Source organism: Tympanuchus pallidicinctus, unplaced genomic scaffold, assembly GCF_026119805.1.
Source record: "Tympanuchus pallidicinctus isolate F22 unplaced genomic scaffold, pur_lepc_1.0 scaffold5, whole genome shotgun sequence".
Lineage (NCBI taxonomy): Eukaryota > Metazoa > Chordata > Aves > Galliformes > Phasianidae > Tympanuchus > Tympanuchus pallidicinctus.
Window position 1 is genome coordinate 70,964,020 of NW_026294769.1, and position 23,171 is coordinate 70,987,190.

At 41.9% G+C, this 23,171-nt stretch overlaps 1 long non-coding RNA gene across 1 annotated transcript in view; it reads left to right on the forward strand.

Annotated features, from left to right (window-relative positions):
• LOC128090871 (uncharacterized) overlaps positions 1-23,171 on the forward strand; it is a 579,571-nt gene that overhangs the window by 65,628 nt on the left and 490,772 nt on the right. The gene's annotated exons all lie outside the window — the stretch shown is intronic.

A 23,171-nucleotide genomic window follows, 5' to 3' on the forward strand; every position in this document is an offset into this window, starting at 1 on the left:
ATATATTGAAAACCACAACAGTTCTAGGAGTTATTTTCTACCCCATCTGTCTGTTGTTTACTGAAAAAAAATGAGGTTATGACACAGATATTTTCAAGCCTGGGAATTTTATTATGAGACTTGTTAAACAAGGGCAGGCTTTGAGCCTTATGTTACATTTCTAATAGAAAAAATTAACTCACATACTCCAATCCAGGAAATAATCTCATGCAGACAAGAGAAAATCACCTTCTACTGTCTCTATTTAAATTTGCTTTGTCCCATTCTGTCTGACGTTCCCCTTCAGCTGTCTTAAGCAGTCTTTCTCCAGGTCCCTCTGTATAGTTCAGTCTCGTGACTCCTTGTATCTGGGCTCTTTGGGCTTTCCTCCCAGGCTTGTTGGCCTTGCAACCCCACACTGTCAGTTTTAGCCAGAATCTCTTCTCCTCCATCATGGTGCCTGCAGAAGAAATAACCATGAGCACAAATGATAGGTTTTCTGCTGTCAACACTCATTCTCTGTCAACTCCCTCTGCTGTCAACGCTCTTTATCTCCTGCTTGCTAGAGATGAGAGGGATGGGATCAGCTCCAAATTCAAGTACTTGCATCTAGACGTAGGTGTTTAAGCTCCCATTAAGTCAACAGGAAACCTAGAGAGCAATTCAGCTCTCCTCACAATTTGGTAGCTTTGCTCTCCTCTGGGTTTGTTTGGAGCCTAAAGGGCATGTGAACATTCATATACTTCATGTTGACACATATTGACTTAGTTTGCATTGTTTCAGGTCCTTGGAAAGCATGGATTTTATGTAGGAAAAATTCTGTCTGCTTTGTGTAAGGTGCATATGCCACCACTGCATACTGGGAGGTTAGGAGTTGATGGACCATCCTCAATGGAGCACCCTCAGAGATTTTTCTTCTCTGTTTTCCATAAGATTTACACACTTTGACATTCACAAGCCAGCAGCAAAAGAAACATCTCTGTTATTAACAGCTGGACTTTCAGCTACTCTGCACATTAGAGCTGCTTGAAGAAAAAGGTTACTGTATTTTCCTTCACCTGGCTAAAACACTGTTTCTTCAGTTCTCAGTTTTCAGGATGACTGAAATTGGATAACACACAGGGAAACATACACACACCCTTCAGTCTTAGGCCCACATCTCGCAAGAAAAGTTTCTAGCCAGGATAATTAAAGTTTGGCAAAGTTATAAGTAAGAAATGAGGGCAAATCTTGCATAAGCTTAACCATATCTGGTTTTCCTAGCTCAGCTCATGATATCAGTACCTGCTTCTCAACTAGCACTGAACAGTTTCCTCCTCTTAGTTTTCTGAAGCTTCCCTAGAACAGAGTCCTATTGTATGCTCTTACAGTCCATTGATAAAGCACAAATTAGTTTTTCTTGCCCAAATTAATGACTCCAGAGTCTTTTATCAGTTAACCCATGTGCTTCCATTCTTCTGACCTCCTCCCATTACAACCTTGTGTGACTTGAAGAACTGTTTTCCCAAATCCTTGCCTATTTCAGATCATTTCATGCAATCTGCACTGCCTTGTTTTCCCCTTCTGCTTCCCCACCATGAGTACACACCTACATTTTTTTTTGTACTCTACAATGATAACGTATTTTTAGGCCAGAGTCTACTGCATTCTTCTGTTATTTCCACAGCTTTCTGGTGCAACCATGGCACAGGACTCATCTTCTTAATACCAAAGGACAGATCCAAGAAAAAGACATGAAATACTTGCACAGAAAATGACTATGAGCAGATCTAAGCAAATGTTTCAGCTAAGACCTTCCACTCAACAAAAAATCTGTTATTTTCCTTGTTATCTGCTAGGTCAAAATACAGTTTTCTATTCCTTTCAATTAAAATGCAGCAAGACCTGATAATGAATCACTGAGTCTCTCCACAGAAACTAATCACCTTTCACAGTGCATCTCTTCTTATTGACATTCACCTTGGCTCTGGAGTGACTCACCAGCTGCTGAGCTATGAACTTTGAAATGTTTATTTTCACACTACACAGTTCAGCCTCCACTGCTAATGAAGAATGAGGACAAGTCCAGGAGAAGAACTGCTCCATGCCAGATATACCTCACCCTCAATCATCACAACAATCTGTTAGGAAATTCTACAGTTTTACACGATACATTGAATAGCACTATGAATCAATCGTTTTCAAGACTGCCATAGATGAGATAACAAATGAAAAGAATGCCATGCTGCCCTGCCCACTGAAGCCTATAGTCAAAGGAAAAACTGGCAGATATCTGCTTTAGTCTCAGTTTCATAGGACAAGAGGTAATTGCCTTAAGTTGTAACAGAGGGATTACAATTAGGAGAAATTTCTTCTCAGAAAGAGTGGTGAGGAATTGGAACAGGCAGCCCATGAAGGTGGTGGAGTCACTGTCCCTGGAGGTGTTCAAGAAAAGGGCAGATGTGGTACTGAGGGGCATGATTCAGTGGACATGGTGGGGATGAGTTGATGGTTGGATGAGATTATACTAACTGTGTTTTCCATCCTTAATGATTCTATGACTCTGATTCTCTGCTCTTTGAGAGCACGTGCAACCTCCTCTAGACCCAATCTCTCAGCAAGCAGTGCTTTGTGGTTAAAGGCCACAATCCTATTGCTTGCAACTTCACCAATTCTGCGCAAAACAGCGGACTTCATAATTTGACTTTCCAACTAAACAAGAAAAAAATAAGAACAACTAAAACAAGAAGAAAAAAAAATGGGGAAGAGATTCTACAGGTAAGAAGAGTAGCAGCCATTTACTTTTCAATGACCTCTGGTAAAATTATGAAACTATCAAATTTAAGCAGCTTTTTAGTTGAAAAAGAAATGATAGAATTAAAATTACTTAATTATTAGAACATAGGCAGAAATTTCAAAAATCATATTGTTTGACTACAGTGATGCCTTCAGGAGACAATTGTTTAAGATTGCTTAAATACCCTGAATGACAACACTTCTCATCTAGTGATCCATACATTTTTTTCAAATTATAACCCTGTCATAGGCAAAAAATCGCTTGAATTGTGAAAACTGACAGACAGCAGATAATTGAGTGTATACATGTTTGTGGGAAATGTCTGAAATTGAACTTTTGAACTCTCAAGTAGCAGCTTGCTATTTGCTAGCTGCAACCAGCAAAGGCTGGCTGTAAATTTTGAAGACTTCTGGTCTAAACAGAAATGACACATCCTGAATCCTCCTGTTAATAAAGAGACATGAAACAGGACCATCAGATAGGAAGCTGATCACAAGCTATGCTGCTACACATAGACTGTTCAGATGGGAAAACTGTAGGCTTGCAGTCTGGCAAGAAAAGAAGACATACTTGAAAGGAAGTTATCTTAGGAAGGAAAAGGAGAAACAGAAAGAAAAAAGATTCTGCATGGAAGAAACATCCTGGGAGTGTGGAGAAGGTATGGGAGATAGAGAAGAGGCACAAAGATAAATCCTGGAGATACACAGGGACCTCAACCTGTAGCCCCAAGTCTTGTAATCAAGAGTAGCTTTACAGCAAGGACCTGCACAACTCTATTCCTAGTATCCCAGACCAGCAGCAACCTTCCAGCAGGAATAAGAAATCACGTCCTGGTGAACATGAATGAGGGGGTTGAAACTAGATGATCGTTATGGTCCTTTTCAACCAAGACCACTATATGATTCCATGATAATCAGGAGGGTACAAACTCCTACCTCGTTGGCTGTACAATGTGAATAAATGCTGGACTGGTACCTGAGTATTGCACTGTTCTGCATCCAAGGAAGTAAACGATACTGTAATGCTGCTGTTCATAAAATGTACTCAGAATCTGAGGTGCAGTCTGCATACCTTCTGCTAGGAACCTGTTTCCTTATAATAATCATTCAATATAGTGAATAAATGAGACTCTTTTGGGTACCTTACCTCTGTTTTTTTTTTTGTTGTTTTTGTTAGTTTGCTTGTTTTTTGTTTTGTAATTTATTGGGGGAAAAAAAAAAAAAAAATTATTCTTGAATTTTAGGGGCCTGCACAATTTTTTCTTCACTTATTGGAACTTGTTTCCAGCAGCTCTGGTCTTGAGATGAATGGTACTGGTGGATCATCTACTGCTGTTCCCAGCAGAAAAGGCTTACATACAACCTGTCCATGGTTATAACTGGCTTAAGCTTGAGCCACAATAGCAAAGCATACAGAGGCCTTGTAAACTTCAACCGTGGAAATATTTGCCAACTACAAATAGAAGATTGCCAAACAGATAAAAGCAATCTTTTCTCAAAATGCTTGGTGGTGTCCTTACACAACTTCTACAGCTGTTGCACAAAAAAATGGACAGAAACTTTTGCTGCTACCCCTCCAGGCTGAAGGTTCTTTAGTAACTCACACACAGTCTTATTGACTTTGCTCTTATTTCTCAGTTTTGTTCCAGAGCTGTTGATAAAAACAGCAACCAGAAAAATCTATACAGTAAAATGAGTGGGACAGCACAGTGAATCTGGTCTAGTCTGAGATATCTTTGATAGATGAATGAGCAGCAGCCGAATAAAAAAGCCTATGTAATATCATACAAGAAGGCCTCGCCTTCCTCCGTCTCTAATTCAGCATGTCTCTCACTCAGCATGCCCTCCCTTACAAAAGACAAGCTGGTGATAACTGCTCTCTTGAACTTGTTCTTCACCATATTACTTGATGACATCCCAAGTCCAGCAAGCGGAGACAGAACAGCAACCCCATCTGCACAATATGACATTTCTTCTCCACTTAATGATTTTCTTGGATCTCTTAGAACTGTCCCAAGACAAATGTGCACATGAATGCCCATTGACTACAGTCTTGTAGTAAGACAAGGAACTGTGCCTCTCTTCAGCTATTGAACCAGATACATAATGTCCCAGTATGCTTACTGCTGTGGTAACTCCAGCCTGGTTCTTAATACCTTCACCATAAAAACAGCAAAATGTAGTTTGTTTGGCAACTTGTTTTCCACGTGTGAATGAATGAAGTCTGGGAAAAAAAGAGTTCATCAGGCTTTGCTTTTTTATGTCTTTCTTCTGTTCTGTTAGTATGGTATGGAGGGTGTGACTAAATTAATTACATTTACTGAGCCCTCAGACAGTTCTGAAAGCTGAGAATGCCATGCTGTGTCCATACAGTGCATTTTTACGACATTTTTCATTTGTGAGGTTTCTCCACATTAAAATGTCACAGCTCCAGATCCCTGAAGCTATCTCCAGCACTGTGTTCTCTGTAGCTAGCTTATTCATCACAAATACACTCTACTGAACACAGCACAAAATTTACTTGCGTCATAAAAAAGGAAAATAACACGAGAAGACAAGAAACAGCAGTACAATGGGACAAGCACAGTTTTATCTAAATCTCATTTTCATTCTGGATATTAGCTTGGAAAATCTATACGTGTGCAAAAGTCTGAAGTCCCGCTGCCACGGTTCCATACCGGTTTTGCTTTCCTTCATGAACTAACTAGGCAAGGAATCACAGTTCAAGAAGTAATTATGAAAACAATATGATATTTTGATTATATTAATTAATTATATTTGAGTAACATCGTTAGAGAGCATGGTGGTGATGGGTTGTTGGTTGGATCTTAGTGGTCTTTTCCAACCTTAGTATTTCTATGATTCTATGATTTTATTAATTTGTCATGTTTTCAGTAAATATCAAACAGGAAACCATTGGGGAGATTAAAGAGCAAGCCTGTTTCTTCATCAATACTGAGAGACATGGCTCTGTAGGGAAGATTAGTATTTGTCATACAACATGGCCAGTGTAACACACCAACTTCTGGAATTAGGTATTTAATTGCATGAATGCAACACAATTTCTTAAACACCTAGCTCATAATATTGACAGACACCATCCTGAAAACTGGTCGTTTTTCCTTCGGTGCTCATTATCACACCCAAACATGTCTGCAGGTATTGTGTGTGCAGCTTTGCAGCACTCTGCTAGCACACTTTGCAGTACGTGAGATTCATCTGACAGTGAGCTATAAACTGGAGAGATTGCCTTGTATAAGTACTTCGTAGTGCTTTAGTACATTGATTGTCCTGCATTGCTGTTAGAGTTCTGAAAGCTTTCAGAAATAAAATTCCCATTTTGTTTTAGCAAGACAGAAGACAGAAAGCTATATGCAGGTGTCTGCATATGTACATTAAAGTTCTATAGTAAAATGAAGATGACAAAAAAAAAAAATCACTGCTCTTCTCATCCATTATTTAAAGGATTCTGAGTTCCAGAATAATCAGTGCTCCATAATGACTTCACATATAGCCAGCACCACTTTCCAGTGAACAGTTTAGAAAAAAAAACAGTTCTTTGCTACAGATTACACAATGAATGTATGATGGGATTCCTGCAGAGGCAATTTCATGTGAAATTTAGGACTAATTTCCAAATCATACAAATTGCTGGAACAAACAAAGCCAGAACACTCACCTCTGTGACAGAAAGATGCCCACCTGTTTTAACACACTTTATAGATTTTTTTCCCTAAAGAAAAGATTTGTGCTGCTTCTCAGCATAATTCTTGAAGGACTTTAAGGAAAATTTTGAAAACAGGAGAGTTTGGGTTCATGATTTTAAGTACATTCAATGGCCATCTCTCTCTTCCTAAGAGACCTCTGAGCAAGAAATCAAGGTTTCTGAATTCTAACAGTGTATCAAAGCTATTCAGGGAACAATCTGGAAAAGAAGGCAGTATTACTTATTTGCCTCACAGGCTTCTTGCAAACAGAGCAGAATGTCAAACATTTCCTTTCTAAATCTCATGCTAAAGGTCAAGTGCAGTAAATTGCTGCAGTTGCTCAGAAGTGCGTGGAACTAAAGCAGTTTTAACTACAGATCTAACTTGCACTTATTTAGTAGATGACTGAATTGTTGCTTTTTAATATTACTGAGATGTTCTTTATCCCACAGAGGCCTTGCAGTTCAGACCAAATATGTTTAGTTTAAATTTACATATTTGCTCTAAAAGGGTCCTTGTTCTTTTAATTGCAAAAGAAATGTCATTTTTTGAATAACAAAAATTGCCAAGGGAAGAGAGGAAGGGAAGACTGGAGGGGGGAGATTATTTAAAACAAAATAAAAGCAACAAGAAATCTCAGAATCATGGAATAATAAGATAGCCTCAGTTGGAAGGGACTCACAAGGATCTCGGAGTCCAACTCCTGGCTCCATAAAAGATCACCCCACATCCAAACCCTATGTCATAGCACTGCCCAAACACTCCCTGAACTCCAGCAGCTCGGGGCCGTGCCCACTGCCCTGGGCAGCCCATTCCATGCCTACTGCCCTCTGGTGCAACCCTTTCCCTAACCCCCAGCTTCTCCTCCCCTGATGCAGCTCCATGCCGTTCCCTCAGCCCTGTCGCTGTCACACAGAGCAGAGCTCAGCGCTGCCCTCCGCTCCCTGTGAGGAGCTGCAGCCGCCATCAGGTCTCCCCTCAGCTCCTCCACTCTGGGCTGAAAAAGCCACTGGACCTCAGCTGCTCTTCATGCATCTTCCCCTCTATACCCTTTACCATCTCTGTAGTTCTCCTTTGCACCCTAATAATTTTATGCTTTTTTTTTTTTTTTTTTGTACTGCAGTGCTGAAATGCCGAAAACAGTGCATGGGGACTGACTTCAGAGCTGTTCTAAGGTCACAAGGAGTGGTGGCCTGTGGAGGTCATCATCAAAGAAATGGGCTGCAGCTCTGGAAAATATCTTGCCAAAAATGTGGACAAAAGTAGTTTGCACAAGTCTGCCCCTTGGAAGACTTGGAAAGGAAATTGGTTAAGATTATCTGTTAAGCAGACATGCTGAAACAGACCAAGGTCTCCCCAAATTAAAAATGCTCAGAAACTGAGAACACTTCAATGTGTAATATTCCTTTTTTTTATTATTATTATTATTATTTTTTTCTCTGCCTTCTTTTTTTCTGGGCTTCTTTTTTATGGCTGTAATTGGAGAGACAGTACTGCACAGATGGTGCAAGATAACCCTCGATCTCATCTATTATGGCCGTGCTGGGGCCAGGGAGGCAGGGCTAATAAGGAATGAAAAGAAACTACTTCAGAGGGTACATGTGTAGTGTGCTGTGATCCCAGAAGCTACTGAAAGATTACTGGAAATACAACAAATCTTAAATAAGGAACTCCACTGCCAGTACAGAAGCTATGTTCAAAAACCAATTTTTATTCTCTCTGTCTCACTCTGAGTTTTCTCGAGTTTAAAATTTTTATTGCCCTCATTCTGTTGTTTTAATACAATCTTGCTTTTGAGACTGTAATCACTGTTGAAAATTTTGTGTGGGGGAGTGTTGTACCTCCAGGGAAACTTAGAGGAAAATCCATCTGTGAGTTCTGCCCTTCGTGCTCAGTGTGCAAACAACAGGCAGTTGCTTCCAGGCTCTGCTTCCAGCAGGTTGAACTCACCAGATTGTTTTCCAGATGTGTAGATAGGAGAAGCCAAAAATTTCAGCCATATTCACTCACCAGAGGAGCAGAGGCATAGATTTGCATGTATAGCTCTGAGTAACTAACACCTTTCTATAACCTCCAAAACTTTTTTGGCCCCCGTTTTTGAAAGCTCATTTTGGACATCTCTGGCTGCAGTTAAAGTGAGGGGCATAGTTCCATCAGCTGAGATTGCTTATTTTTATACAGTGTTTATTAAATCTGATAGCTGACTGCATCTTATCATGAACAGATTACAGCTGTAAGTTTAAGCCAGGATCTATTCATTAATAGGTGACTGCAGAAGAGCAGCCTTACTTCGGGAGCAGATCGTACCACAGAGCATCCTGTCCAAGGAAACCATTTTGGAGAACAGTGAGCATCTTTGCTCTGGGGATCCCATTGTCCCCATTTTTCCTCCAAGAAGCACCAGCAAGGCTGCCCGTACATGGCACTGGTGCCATATGAAAAGGTCCCTAGTGGGAATTGCTTTGAGACTGTTTGCCCAGTTAGCACTAGAAGCTAATAACTGCAATCATAGAATCATAGAATCACCAAGGTTGGAAAAGACCTAAAAGATCATCCAGTCCAACCGTTCACCTATTCCCAGTAGCTCCCACTAAACCATGACCCTCAACACAACATCCAGCCCTTCCTTGAACACCCCCAGGGTCGGTGATTCCACCACCTCCCTGGGCAGTCCATTCCAGTGCCTGACCACCCTTTCTGAAAAGTAATACTTCCTCATGTCCAGCCTGAATCTCCCCTGCCGTAGCTTGAAACCATTCCCCCTGGTCCTATCACTAATGACATGAGAGAAGAGGCCGACCCCCAGCTCACTACAGCCTCCCTTCAGGAAGTTATAGAGAGCAATGAGGTCTCCCCTGAGCCTCCTCTTCTCCAGGCTGAACATTCCCAGCTCCTTCAGCCTTTCCTCATATGGCCTGTGTTCCAGACCCCTCACCAGCTTTGTTGCCCTCCTTTGAACACGTAGTGATAAAGGAATCAGGATGCCCAGTTCCTGGAGGATCCTCCAGTTAAGCAGCTCTGGCTGTGAAAATATGAATTTAACTTGATGAATCTCACTTTATCATAGAGATAAGACCAAAACATTCTTAGGTTTGTCTGCAGCAGCAATGTCTATATTTTCCGGGCATATAACACATATAATACTTGCAGACTTGTTACTATAGTCTGCAATGAGAAAAGTTAAAGGCAAACTTACGAGGATTTTGAAATCATAGAATCATAGAATGGCCTGGGTTGAAAAGGACCACAATGATCATCTGATTTCAACCCCCCTGCTATGTACAAGGTTGCCAACCACCAGACCAGGCTGCCCAGAGCCACATCCAGCCTGGCCTTGAATGCCTCCAGGGATGGGGCATCCACAGCCTCCTTGAGCAACCTGTTCCAGTGCCTCACCACTCTCTGTGTAAAAAACTTCCTCCTAATATCTAACTTAATGTGGGGGAAGATGTAACTGTGAGAGAGTTACCAAAGAGTTTATCAGACTCCTTGATAGACCCTATCACTGTGAAACCTTGGGAGTCTGGAGTGTAAGACAGAGAGCAAACAGCAGCTGTCTGCATCTAAGGGTAAACAGAGGCTCTTTTTGTATGCATTGTTAATCTTATTACTTAAGATCCTTTCTCACTGTTGTTTGGGAGAAGATAGGGCCAATTAACTGATTAGAGGGACAGGAATTTCTGGCTTGTAAGTGAATGGTATATAAGATGTATGTTGAACACAGTAAAGCAGAACTATTCTGAGAAGGATTCGGAGAACTATTCTGATGCTACAAGAAACTGTGAGAGCTCTCTAACTCGACTGAGCCGACAATCTAAATCTCCCATCTTATTTTAAAACCATTCTCCCTTGTCCTATCACTATCCACCCTCATAAACAGCTGTTCCTCCTCCTGTTTATAGCTCCTTTCAAGTACTGGAAGGATGCAATGAGGTCTCCCTGAAGACTTCTCTTCTCCAAGCTAAATAATCCCAGTTCCCTCCACCTTTCCTGAGTGGACAGGGTAGTACTTGTAACTTGTGTGACTAAAAAACACATTTCATTTTGAAAAATACTTGGAGAATATTCTTTATGCTGTCCTCCTGAAAGGAGGATCATTTTGGCATAAGATCTTTCCAATCATCAGATATGTGAGCTCTTTGTAGTGAGAATCTTACTAGTTAAGTAGCACTAATGTTTGTTTATCAGTTCATTATCAGCCTTTCTTTCTAAAGAAACATCTGAAGGTCTGGCATGAACACAGTGACACCCAGAAGAGACTGTAATGTGCTTAGCATATTACAGCAGGGCAAGGAACTGGAATCTCTATAGGACATCTGCTTTCTGGCTCCTCTAAATGAGCATGCAGAATCCACATGCATACATACTCTCAGCATCATATAATTTCATTCATTTTCTTTTCTAGTTTCAGCCAGATCAACAAAAGTTTTCCAGGAAATAAATGAAAAAAAACAAACCAAACCAAACCAAACCAAAACAAAACAAAAAACAACCCAGCAAATGAGATTTTTTAGTAATCTCATCAGATGTGCAAAACTGGTGTTAAATTGCGATGCAGTTTCTCAGATACTGTAACAAAACAAACAAACAAACAAAACCCTTAAATTCCAAACAATAACAAAATCAACAGAACTGGAAGGAACAAGCAGAGTCACTAAGTCTTACTCCTTGGATGGGAGATAGGTAGCCTTTGTTAGCTGCAAAGGAATCTACAGAGCCATGAAATTCTTCCTAGTCGGATTTCCCTAGAAGGGGAAATTGGGGACATGATTTTGATCCTCAGAGTTGAAAAGTATTAGAAGGAATAATTTACAACAAACCACAAACAAACCACAGTTATTCAGTCTGGATAAAACCTGTCATATCTGAAAATGAAACTTTGCAAGTATTTTCCAGAACCATGCTGTTGTTGCTATGTAGACATGTAAAAATTGCTCAAATCTAGCAGCATTTGATGTGGGAAAGCCATACAGAAGCAATAGGTCTTTGAATGGCAGATACTATGCCTGTGTGAGCTAACATTTTTCTTCTATTCTTTCTATGAGCATACAGACCTAATGCAAAGGGTGATCTTCTCAACAGCCAGTAGTAGTGCTGAGTACAAAAAGGAATCTTCTTTTTATGTAGATGAAAAGAAGGTGTCTGGCTGATCTGAAAGAGCCTTTTTACAATGGTAGGTATGGTGCAGAGATTCTCCAGGTGATGTAGCTGCCAAAGGAACACACACAGATACACATTGTGAGCAATGCAGAAGCTGATTATTCAGGACCAAAACTATCAGTTTACTGCTGCCCTTTTAGCAATAGTATGCTACTCTTTTTGTTTTGAGTCTAAGCAACGATTAAGGACATCAGTTTGAAAACAGGATTATTTAGTTCTGCTGTGCAGCAAGAAGAGCCAGGAGAGCTCCCAGCTGAGAACACGGGATCAGAACAAGTTGGATATCTCAAGACTTGTGTCATTTCCACTCTCTGGGTGACTGCATTTTCTCTGAAACACGAGCAGGACAATACACCCTTCACAGAAACCACCAAAGGAAATGCATTGAATGAAGAATTGAATGAGTAAATACTCAAACTGCAAGAGCTGCAGCCCCCCACTATCAGCATGAGGCCACCCAAAGCATATCTGGTATAACACAGCGTAGAGTAAACCAAACTCTTCCAATATGTGTGTGCTTGTGCTCTGATGAGCTCAACTGGAGTCCCGGTCTTTAACCAGCCCTAAGCCTTTCTGCAGAAGGTAAAGCAGCAAGTGGCGGTTGCAGTGAAGATAACTTCACAAGGTTTCACAAGGCACCTGTGTAGGGCCACAAAGTCATGGTAGCATGTCACATGTAAAGTCTAAGCTAAATGGTAATTCCTTTGTCTTTTTCTTTTGATTGTGAGCTTTTTTTAGGTGGGATGGAGGGAGCACAGTGGAAGAGGAGGTGTGCAGGAAATGATTATAACCTGTCTTCAGGCTTCCAAAACTTCTGGAACAAATGCATGTTTCATAAGCACCTACAAGGTTATAAGTAGCACCAGCATCTGCTTCACGTAGCAGCAAGGACAAGTAGCCCATGCAGATTTGACAACCATGAATTGTGTTGAACTAATCTAATTTTCTACTTTTAGCAAGGTAACAGGCTTTAAGAATAAAGGAAATGTAGCAGTCACAAATCTCACCATTACTAAGGTTTCCAAAATGTCCACATGTGCCATTTTCAGAAACAGGCTACAGCAGTAAATGGTCAAGATGAAACAGTGATAGACTGGGTGCAAAGCTGGTTTGATAATGTGTTAGAGAGGTTATAGGCAGAGCTTTGTCAGAGTGGAAGGATGTAGAAAATGGAATTCAGCCAGATCTGTTTTGGAACGAGTTCTGGTATGTGTTTTCATTATCAAATTAGATGGTGAGAGCGTGGTTATTAAATTTTCAGATGGCATAAAGCTCAGAGGCAATGTAAGTATGGGAAGACAGGATTTGAATTCAGAATGATTTCCAAAAATTGTATAACCTGATCAGGAATTGGAAAGCTGCATTTCAGCAGGTATGAGTGCAAGGTTAGAAAGTTAAAATTATGTGCATGCATCAACATCAAAATTTGCCAATATCACAACCATAGTGAATCATGTTGTCAAAGTGGGCTGCAAGCCAAATTGTGTCACGATGATGTGAAAAAACACAAATCACCACCAAAGCAGCATGAACAGAGTATAGCTTTCAAGACATGCATTAGTCCTTTGGCTTGCCACTGGAACAACTTCAGGCTGGAACAACCTCATTCTATTCAGTTTTGAAAGTGACATCTTCGTAAAGGTAGGCAGCAATTATGCAGAGAACAGTGGTATCAGAGATGAAGAAAATGTGGCTTGAAAACAGAAAAACTGACAGATTTGATGGTTGCTTAATTTTAACAAGCCTTATAAGAAGCTCTTCAACAATCCTCAGGTGCATAGAAGAGTTAATGCAAACAGGAATAAAAAACAACCTGTTTTCTAAGTCTCTGGGGAATGGAACAGAAGCAAGCTTAAATTGCAGGAAGATGTTTCAATTTAAACTTCAACAGTGACACTTGCAAAGTAATGGAACAATTCCTCTTTAAGACATAACTTGGTGCTAACAGTCTAACTGCAACTGTACTAGTACCTTTGATGTGAGAGTCATCACAACATTCGGAATACAAGCCCTCCTAAAGCTCATGCATCAGATGAGAGAGTGTAGGATCACTTTGGGAGTCAGCTGCAGTGAGCTCCATGCTGGCTCTATCAGTCTGACAAAAACAAAAAAACAGTGAGTTTCAAGACAAGGACTCAGTGTGGGCTGTTCCATCTGGACTTTGCTTGCCGCATCACTCTTTTCCACACCTGCTATTTTCTTCTTTCCTGAACTGCTCAAGGAAAGTTTGTTTGCATGCAATGAGAATGACAACACATTTTACAGTTTCCCTAGGGTGGTGGAAAAATAAAAAGCTTCTTGACAGCCGCTGAGATCTTTAACAAACAGACGCATGAGAACTCCATGGATCACACGTGGTATTTATTTAAGCACATTTACTACCTGTCTCTTGGCTCATGGGCAGAACACTTGAGAAGTCTAGTATCTTTCTTTGCACTGTTTAGAGTGATCTTCATTAGATATGTTATTTAGACTTGTTTTGTAATTTGGTGTGCTGAAAGACACAGCATGACAGATTACTTATGACAGCATGCTTTCATCTCCTGTGGTACCATTTCCCAAATGCAGGGAGCCCTGAATCTGATGCCTTTAGCAGGGACTGATCATATGCAATCAATAATTAAGCCAATTGATCCTTGCCAGACCTGAACCTCTTTGACTCACTGCCAAATAATCAGAAAAAAAATCATAATTTTTGATCACAGAATCACAGAATTGTGGGGATTGGAAGGAAGTTCTAGAGATCATCCAGTCTAACCCGCTGCTAGAACAGGTTCCCTACTTCAGGTTGCACAGAAGAGTGTCCAGGTGGGCTTTGAATATCTCCAAAGAAGGAGGCTCCACAACCTCTCTGGACAGCCTGTTCCAGTGCTCTGTCACCCTCTCAAAGAAGTTTTTTCTCAAGTATGTAAGGAACTTCCCGTGTTCCAGTTTCTGCCCATTGCCCCTTGTTCTGTCACTGGGCACTACTGAAGAGCCTGGCCTTATCCACTTCACATCTGATATTTATAAGCACTGATAAGATGCCTCTCAGTTTCCTCTTCTTCAGACTGAAAAGTGCCAGGTGTCTCAGACTTCCCTCATAAAGGAGATGTTTCAGGCTCCTCATCATCTTTGTGACCCTCTGTCTCTAGCAGTTCCCTGTTTTTCTTGAACTGGGAAGCCCAGAATTGGACACAGTGTTCCAGGACAGAGTAGAGAGGAATGATTACCACCCTCAACCTCCTGGCCACTTTCTTTTTAATACACTCCAGGATACCATTGGCCTCCTTGGGCACAAGGGCACACTGCTGGCTCACAGCTAACCTGTTGTCCAAGAGGACACCCAGATCCTTCTCTGCGGGGCTCCTTTCCAGCAGGTCATCCCCTAACCAGCTCTGATGCATGCAGTTATTTCTCCCCAGGTTTAGGACTCTATACTTGCTCTTTTTGAAACTATTTGGTCATTGATGAAGATGCTGAACAAGACCACACCTAGCACCTATCCCCCAGAGAAAACTGCTAGTTACAGGCCTCCAGATAGCTCTGCATCACTGATCACGACCCTCTGAGCTCTGCCAGTCAGACACTGTTCTGTCCACATCACTATCCACTCATCTATCCCACACTTCCTAAGCTTCATTACAGGGTTTTTGTGGGAGACAGTTAGACTGCTCACTTCTGAGACAAGACAACTGACCATGGAGGTAGGCAGGAAGTATTGGAGTAGGTCCACCTAAGAGAAACAGTGGTCAGTGATGGTGGCCTCTTTGATGGATACCCTCCCAGACTAGGGAACTCATAGAAAACTTCTGAGGACAGACCCCTTAACAACTACACCTTCAGAAACTAGCATCCTTCTTTCAGATGTCAAATGCATTTGCATTGTGTGTAGGACATGATTTGAAGTGTATTTTGTTTTCTGGGATGTGCCAAGGGGCATTTCTTTTTCTGTCTGTTAATGTGAAATATAACTGACTGATCAACCACAAGACATTTCAAAGACTTGGAAAACTGGAGGGTGCCATACTCCACTTGAAAGGAATTCAGAGACAGTTTTCTTTTTGTGCTTCTGGAAGTCTTTTGCCGACTCCAAAAAAGAATGAGAATATTAACTACCACTTTTGTTGGTTTTTATTACCACCACAACACCAGCACCAAATATAAGAGCCGTTTGTTCAGTTCTCCTGGCTTAGTGACCTTCAGTTTTTCCAGCATTGCTCTTATCCCTTGAAAACCGAGAAGTTCATGCTGAGGTACAAGACTTATTATTTTAGATTTGCAGCAGCTATAGATTGTAGCCATGTAATTTCAAAGGGAGAAAAAGTCCTTGTAAGCTTCATTTTGCATAAAACAAGGTTGGGTGTTACCATCAAACCTTTGGATCAGCTAGACTGGGGATTTTACAGACTTCAGTTGGTGGAAAATCTGTCATATTCTCAGGTGAACTTTTCAGCATTAAAAATATGCAGTTTATCTGTAGTCTGAAGTAGCCTGTGACCATCATACATTTGTATGTTAAATTAAAGAGCTCTCTGCCCTTACATATATTATTATTCTGAAATTCTATTTGGAGCCTTTTTCACTCACTGCTTTTATATGTCATTACTGTTCTGTTGCAAAGAAAAGTCTATGCAGTTCCAGGGTACCATGCTCTCCAATGCTGGTCTGTTTGCAGTATGGTATGGAGTGAAGGGAAGTAAATGAACAACTCCCATCAGTACTGAATGTCAGCTTCATCAAATGCTCCTCCATCAGTACTGAATGTCAGCTTCAACAAATGCTCCTCCACAAAGTATGGGTGGTCCAGGCATACATCTAAGCCTTTCCACTGGGGCTCATATCCAAGCAGTTTGCTCTTCGCTGATATTAACACTTGAGGTTTTAATGAACAGATGAAAATGAGAGTGCTTAGCAACAATACAGATAGTACAACAAATAAAGAATAAGCAGTTTGAGATTAGATTTTAATACCATCTTAATGACAACACCAAGATCTAGTTATTGCTCTGTGTAACTAAGCCACTAAAACAGATGCTGGAATACTACAACACTTACGCACTACTGGGGTTTCCATTTTGGGAAATTAGATTTTGAAAGCCACCAGGACACAAAGAGAGGTGAAGAGGCATCAAACAGCATGATACAGAGGGAGAATTTCTTCTTGCTGCATGACATTCAGTCTATCCAAGCAACTCACTTGCATTGATCTCATGAAGTTTCTCTTCATCCTTACAGACTGAAGAACTATAGCAAAGGTTATAGCAAAAACACTATCTGTTAAAGATTCCATGTTCTTGTAGGCCTTAACCCCCTTTTTGTCTCAATTTATTACCAGGAGGAACAGCTCAATGGTTAATGGATGTAATCATGCTTTAGAATTCACAGTGTTTTTTGAGGAAAAGGACTAGATAAAGTAAACTCTGACTGGCTTTGGAATGAGCTCGACTCCTCAGTGTGAAACTTCTGACATTGGTTGGACTGATTGGATGATCTTGGAGGTCTTTTACAGCCTTGGTGATTCTATGATTCTATGACTCTATTTGAAATGTTGTTGGCCAAAAACAAAAATTAAAGTTGTGAGATGCTGCAAATTTCCCAAGCAAGCTTCCATTTGGGAATGGGTGACCAGGAAGCAGAAGGGAAAGGAAATAGATCTTCAAAACCAAATCCTGTGCAGTGCAGAAGAGAGACAGCAAGATAGGATCTAAATGGTTTGAAAGAGGATATGAGAAAGTGTCCCTCTTACCACACGGCTAAAGATGCTGCCCTGGCAAGATTCAGTGTGTAAGATTTAAGTCTCTAGAAAAGATCACACTTACAGAATTTCAGTCTCACACTTGTCCTAGAACAGGCAAATACAAAAGAAGACCTTGAGAATACCTGCTCAACTCCATGTAATGAATCAATGATAGAAACAGAAACAAAACTCAAGTCCTTCAGTGCCTTTAGTGTTGCCACCTTGATTCACCCTTTATCTTACCTAAGACCAGCTTTAGGAGCTACTTCACGTACAGTCTCCTATCATGCTGCAAATCTCCTTTGAAAAGTAAACAGGTTTCTGATTCTTCATGCTGCCACAGAAGACCCAAACAAGCAAGGCAATATAATCCCTTTAATCTTTTATTTCCTGTGCCACATAATTTGCCTCCAAGCCTTTTAAAAATAATTGCCTGCAGGAAAACAAAGAAAGAAGCTGCTGAGGCATTATTGCATGCCCATCATTAGCATGCATTAATTTACTGCAATGTGATATACTACACCTATACCAAATCTGGTTACTAAATCACGAAAAGGTGATACTGGATTGAAAGCTTCACAGCACATAGGTCAGGGCCAGACCCAATGTCAGAGCACTGTACAAATCAGTCCATGCCAAGAATATCTGCCATTGTGTTTTGTTACTCGGTACAATTTCAGCATCTGTTCTGGTCCCACGTTCTCTTGCTGACCAAGGAGAAGACAGTGCCTGAACAACACACTTAATGATCCGTATATCTGTGTCTCACACACCAACAGTCCCTCTCTCCACAAAACCTGGAAGCCCATGCTCAGATCCCAGCAAGCCCAATTCCATCCTTCCTTCCTGGAAAGACACGAAGTTGCAGCTTTTTGCACACTGGCCAAATAAAAAATAAAAGACAAAAGACAAAAAAGGGCAAATAATGGCATTTATTAGGGAATGAGATGCTTTTGAGGAGGCAATAATGAAAAAGGAAGATAAGGACAGAGGCAACAGCCTGACAGAAAACACCCAACAAGAGCAAAGGGTAGGTGGGAAGAAAATACTGATGAGAAACTAAGGGGAGAGAAAGTAAAATGAAAGGAAGGGAGTCTCAGCAAATTTCCATAATACAGCACTGATGAAGCCTTTTTTTGACTGCAAACAAGAATGCTCAGAAATATTCCCTTGCAGAAAGTTTGCATACTCATATTTTAATATCTCTGAACACTTTTCCAGACGTGGTAGAGGTGGAAACCTTCTGCTGGGGCTGCATGCAATAAAGGAGGGCTAGAGGGCTACCCGCATTCCATTATTGCTCTGTGTAACTCCACAGGGATTGACAAACCAGCCCCAGCTATGTGCTGTTTCACAGGAGAGCCACAGTTCCGTACCAAAGCTGCTGCTCAAGAGAAGCATGATAAGATACACATTATGTTCTGCCAAAGCAATGGAGACATCATTTGCATATTACCTTCTGCAACCTGGATATAGGTTGCTTCTATCCAGAACCCTGAGGTGATTCTGCAAGTGCAAAACAGTGAAATACCATGAAAAGTAAAGAAATTCTGAGCCATGTGAAGCAAATCTAAATCCACAAGTCTGAATGGCATTAAACACTGAGATAAATCTCAGCCTGCACTTGTTCAAGCCCAGACTCAAGCATTGACTCGGTGTGCAAACTTGTTACTTCTATTTACAGACCACAAAGTGTTTACCTGACTCTATCCTCCCCGACTCGATACTGTTCATTTTCTCTGACTGAACGTTTGGCTGCAACATTTCATGAGATAGATTTATACAGCCATAAATAATGAAATGATTATAGCTGTCCTTAAAACAACTGATGAAAGATATACACCATCACTCAATACTAGTGTCAAAAAAAGACTGTCAGAAAAATCACCTTACAGCAGAGAGGAAGCTTTTGAGCTTCACAGAGTGATTTCACCACATTTTTCCATCTGAAACACATTTTCCTTGTGCAGATGATTTGCACAGCATAAACCCATGTCAGTCAGCTGAAGGGCTGACCCCAGTCATCTATTCTGCCAGTACTCTATGAAACGACAAGAAATAGTCTCTGATCTCCTCGGAACCTCTGCTACAGACTTCAGGGGGAGGATTTTCTAGTGGATTCCCTTCAAAATTGCAGGAACAGTAGTTGTACCCCCAGTCCAGGTTGACCAGCTCCCCAAATCGTGGTGGAAGTGATCGCAGGTGGTTGTTTCCCAGCCAAAGTGTGTGCAGATTCCTTAAAAGACAGACATCCTCGGGCAGGTTTTCCAGCGAGTTGAAGAGCAGCAGCAACGTTTCCAGTTTCTCCAGCTGCCGGATGCTGGAGGGGATGGTGCGTATTTTGTTGTCGCTCAGGTCCAGGAAGGTGAGGTTGCTCAGCTGGCAGAGGGCTGCGGGCAGGTGGGTGAGGCTGTTGTTGGCCAGGTGGAGGCTGTGCAGCCGCTGCAGGGTCCCCATCTCTGGGGGCAGGGAGCTCAGGTGGTTGTTGCTCAGCGTCAGCCTCTCCAAGTTCCTTAAGGTACCGATTTCAGCAGGGATTTTCTTCAGGTTATTGGAGTCCATATAGAGGAGGGTTAGGTTCTTCAAGCGGCTGATCTCGTGGGGCAGCAGCTCCATGCGGTACCTCAGGCAGCTCTCTCGTTCTGGACTCATCTCCAGGGCCTGCAGCTGGTCCAGCCCAAAGACCTGTGCAGGGACTGATGCCAGATCTCTGCCTGAAATCTTCAGTTTCTTCTTTCCTTTGCACTTTGGATCGTGTTCTGTGAGATATCTCCAGTGTAAATCAGGACCCGTAGAGGTGCATCTGAAGGACATGGCTGCATTCATTCTCCCACCAGAAACTGCTTGAACCCAGAGCACAGTGGTGACTGATCATTTGTTGCTTGCACCACGGGCAACCACTGAGGTTCTTGGTTGACTGAAGCTCTCTGTCAGCTTTTCTCTCTGCCAGGCATATTAACAATACACATGCAGAGTGTTTGGGTTGCTCAGATACGTCCCACTGAGTAAACATTTGCCCTTCTCACATGGCCAGGTGCTTCCTTTCCAGCACTGCAGTGCACACAAAACCCACCTAATGGATTTTTTCTCTTGTTTCAGGCAGTCAGCTGGTGGCAGTGATCTGCTGGTATTCAGGAAGCGAAGGTGTTTAGAAAGTGAAACAGCGGGTGGGCAAACATAAAGTGGTTTTGTTTGTGGAATTCATGTTGGTCAGTCTCAGGGGACTGCAACTGAAGATAAAGCATGTGGTAAATGAAGCAAGAAGACAGACTCGGTGCTGGTGCCTGGGAGCTGGCAGCCAAGAAGAGGGCCTGCCCTCAGGGCAGTTGTGCCTTTAACATTAAGCAAACACAATAAAGCATAGGTTTTGAAATCTGAAAGTCCTCCTCTCTCCTGCTGAGTGTATGACCCTCAGTACCACAGAGATAGGATCTTGTGCTGAACTTGCTCTGGCATGTTTAAAAAGAATTTTTTATTCCTCACAACATACCTTTTGTAGGAGATGAGAAATACCAGGTTTATCCTAAGCCACTCAGCACAGCATGCTGTGTACAGAGAAGGGCATTTTCCCAGAAGGAGACAATTGTGGGTTTGAAGCCTCAGGCTGAGAAAGCCACCTCTTTTATTTCATCCTCTAATTCATATGTCTCTCAGATAAAAAATGCTTAGAATGACAATTTAAAATGCTTTTCATGAAGAAATTTCTTCATGAAAGGCTATTAAAGGCAGAACAAAATACCTTATAAGCATGGCCTGAAAAGATCAACCAGGTCAGGTCTGGGGAAGAGTGATGCTCCAGTTTTCCATCCAACATCAATAACCCATCCATCAGATCTCCTCAGCCCTGTGTTGCAGCCCTTAGCTTGCAGGGGCCTTGTATCCAGCACTGGGGAACTGTATGGCAGCACAGATGGGTGGGCAGAGTTGAAAGCCCTCTAGCCAGAAAATGCTGACCAGAGGATTTCAGGATCATAATTCAAGCTCCGAACTTACAATTTAGGTTATTCTGTTTTTTAATGGATTTGCCCTGAGATACAGATTTTCGGTGCTGTTACAAACCAACCCTTGGCTTGGATTCAGCATGCAAATGCCTTAATCCTGTTGAAATCAAGCTCTGGATTTCTTTCAGATTCATCTTCAGCATCTATAAGACAAAACCATGTCACTAATCTGGTATCTGCCAGTGCTTAGAGGTTGTTATATGTTATGTATGTCCAGGTGAAGGTCGGTAACAAGCAGCGTCCCCCAGGGGTCTGTCTTGGGACCAGTGCTCTTTGACAATGACACTGATGGCGGAATCGAGGGCACCCTCAGCAAGTTTGCTGATGACACCAAGCTGAGTGGTGCAGTTGACACGGTGGAAGGAAAGGATGCCATTCAGAGGGACCTCAACAGGCTTGAAAGGTGGGCCTGGGTGAACCTGAAGGGGTTCAACACAGCAAAGTGCAAGGTTCTGCACTTGAGCTAGAGGAATCCCAGGCATCCATACAGACTGAAAGAAGCGGACCCTGAGAGCAGCCCTGCGGAGAAGGACCTGGGGGTCTTGATGGGTGAAAAGCTTAACATGAGCCAGCAGTGTGCTCTTGCAGCTTAGAAAGCAAATGACATCCTGGGCTCCATCAGAAGAGGGATGGCCAACAGAGACAGCGAGGTGATTGTCCCTCTTTATTCTGCCCTCATGAGGCCCCATATGGAGTACTGGGTCCAGGCCCCCAGTACAAGAAAGACAGAGAGCTGTTAGAGAGGGTCCAGAACAGAGCCACAAAGATGATCAGGGGACTGGAGCACCTCCCCTATGAAGACAGGCTGAGGGATCTGGGCTTGTTCAGCATGGAGAAAAGAAGGCAGAGGGGTGACCTCATTGCAGCCTTTCAGTACCTAAAGGGAGCCTACAAACAGGAGGGGAATCAACTCTTTGAAAGGGTAGATAACAGCAGGACAAGGGGAAATGGTTTTAAGTTGAGGAAGGGAAGATTTAGGTTGGATGTCAGGAGGAAGTTCTTTACTATGAGAGTGGTGAGGTGCTGGAACAGGCTGCCCAGAGACGCTGTGGATGCCCGGACCCTGGAGGTGTTCAAGGCCAGGTTGGATGGGGGCCTGGGCAATCTGGCCTAGTACTAAATGTGGACGTTGGTGGCCCTGCATGTGGCAGGAGTGTTGGAGATTCATGATCCTTGAGGTCCCTTCCAACCCTGGCCATTCTGTGATTCTGTGATTCTGTTTTTGAGTTATAAGCACCTGCAATGCCAGTAGTTTCTTGATGGAGACTACAAGCTATTGAGCTGGGAATATTACAGCTGAATGGATAACAATGTGAGCAAATCCTGTGGACACAAAGTGGTTACTCTTGTTCTTTAGGATCACCATTAATGTCAATGAGATCTGAAAGCTATGTTACCTTCATTAAGAAGTGGTGTACGTTTTACATTAAAAAAGGGTAAACAGAGGAAATCTAATACCTTTTCACAAGTAGGAATGGGTACAGTAGCCTGAAAATATATGTATATATCAAAGATGATTATAATAACAAAGGACAAGTGAGATTTTTTCACTTGCAAAGGAAGGCTTCTGACCAGAAATAACAGACCTCATAATTAACCATAAAAATAACACTGAAATACAATTCCCACCAAGAATGCTGAAAAAGTTCCTGCAATGAGCTGCATTTTAGACTTGAACAAAAGCCATCTCAATGTGTTTCTAAATATACATTGTCAGCTATGTCTGTCCTGTGAAACACAATGAACTGCTGTGTGTGCTGCTTTCTGCTTAAACACTCTTCTCTCTCCGCATCAAAATCCAAGCCTTTCAGACAGCACATCATGCTGACC